Below are 2,153 nucleotides of genomic sequence, written 5' to 3'. Positions count from 1 at the left end.
CCTGCCCGTTCAGCCACGACCCGATATCCAAACCGACCCCCAAAAAATCCGAATGATTTTAACCCATACATATGGCTTCTCCTACGTTTATATGCAGGAATTTGGTTCAGCCGATCTGAGGATGCTGGAATCAAAACAGATAATCAGAAAATTCTTTAACATATGGTTCTTGAAGAACAACCTTTGAACTTTAGAAGTGGGTTTGAAATTTGAAGTTGAAAAAAGACGAATCGGGTACCTTAATTTCGTTGATGTTTGCTCGAGTTGGTGCTTCTGTTTTAATTAGTATTGTTTATCAAGCTTCAATTGTTAGTACACTGCTGAAATTTTGATTGAAGAAGATGAATCTAATTGCTAAAAATCTGAGAACTTGGTTGACAAAAAAAAAAAAAAAAACCCATTGTTGAACCTTGAAGGTCATGGGATTTAACCAGATTAAGAGGTTATTTGGGACAACTTTGACTAGATTTGGTTGACATTTGTGAGATGAAAATGCATCAATTGTTCATCTTCAGGAACTTTGCATAAGTCTGAAAATTGCTGCAACTGTACTATTATTTCTAGTTGTAATTTTCAGTTTTCTTATATTCAATGGTTTGTTTCATGTGAAGAAGTGATGGAGGCTACTGAAAAAAGTTTTACGGAGGGTCACCATGGGAGGCGGAGGTCGAAAGGAAGCTCGTTGTTGGGGGTGGATGCTTTGATTGTGTTGTTAATAGTTTCGTTGCAGTACCACTATACTTTTCTTGATATGTGGTTCTTAATTATTACAAGAGGAGAAGGATTGTAAGTTGTATACAAGTGCCTACTGTTTGTAATTCAACTTCCACAAAGAAATTAGAAGCAGACCCATGTTTTCGTTTGCATCAGATCAAGATTTCAGTGTACCAAAGTGATTTTCATGTATGAAGAATTCACTGTGGGTTTCGGGTATGGATCTGGTGGTTTCGGACACTAGAGGAAAAATGATTCGGATATTTAAGATCGTGCCACATGTCCACCAAAAATGATCTGTTAGATGTGAGGGCAAAAATATTAAAATGAGTAACGACACGGGTAGATAGTGAAAGATAGTATAACGAGGGATACTTATAACTAATTTCTGAGTATAGGGACACATCTAACCCTTTTCCGATGTAACAAATCCGGGTATTTAGGCCCAAGCATGCATCCAACATCTCAAATGCCTCCTAGACAGATATAATTTTGAACAAATACATTAACACTTCTACACATCATAGGCATTAATTGAATGCACATAAAAAATAAAAATAAAAATAAAAAACAAGTTCATTATAATAGTAACATCTTGATGAAGTAATAACAGTTGGGAAGCAACCTCAATCAAACCAAATTATATTGTTCGTTTCTTGATTGTTTTATTTATACATTGAAACGAGAAAGGAGAAAAAAAAAGGGAAACTAAGGGTCGTTTGGTATGAGGTATAAGAAAGTATAGTGCTGGTATAAAAAATTAATACCACCTTAATACTTTGTTTGGTTAGCAAACCTGGTATATGTTATCCAGGGATTAAAATTAGTACTGGAATAACTTATACCTTGTAGAGGGGGAGGGAGGGGGGGTAATTAGTGCCGGGATAACTTATACCTTCTTCTTAGAAATTATGCAATTGTCATTTTAATACAACATAACAAACAATGGATAAAAAATAATATCAGGATAACTAATCCCAGCATAACTTATCCCGGCATAAGCAGTATTCAAACCAAACGACCCCTAAAGATGATAACATATTATTGAATAAAATATGTTGCATCTATCATCTATGAGCTTTAAATCTAAGATTCTCAAATGATCTTATATCAAAATTTTAAAAACATTAAACTAGCTTTATCTCATTTAATAAATTGGTAAGAGAAAGAGAACCACTTTTAAATGGTGACAAGATCACTCAATATGTCTGGAAAAGGTTTGAAAAAGACGGGTTGGTCTCTCCCAAAGGAAACAAGCTTGTTGTAATATCCTTAGTAAAATGTCAACAACATAGTAAAATTGTAATCGTTAGACTGCAAACCGCAATTCAATCAAAGTATGAGATTTGACCCACTGTTATATATATATATATATATATATATATATATATATATATATATATATATATATATATATATATATATATATATATATATAT

General features: G+C 33.2%; 1 long non-coding RNA gene across 1 annotated transcript; it reads left to right on the top strand.

The window, feature by feature from the left end:
- Nucleotides 1-869, top strand: LOC109240487. Its single transcript, XR_002070085.1, has 2 exons — nucleotides 1-234; nucleotides 612-869. It is a non-coding gene; the product is annotated as an uncharacterized LOC109240487 (long non-coding RNA).

The sequence above is a fragment of the Nicotiana attenuata genome, chromosome 1 (genome assembly GCF_001879085.1).
Source record: "Nicotiana attenuata strain UT chromosome 1, NIATTr2, whole genome shotgun sequence".
NCBI classification, from domain to species: Eukaryota; Viridiplantae; Streptophyta; class Magnoliopsida; order Solanales; family Solanaceae; genus Nicotiana; species Nicotiana attenuata.
The sequence above is the reverse complement of the archived record's forward strand: the minus strand, read 5'-3'. Positions and strand labels throughout refer to the sequence as shown.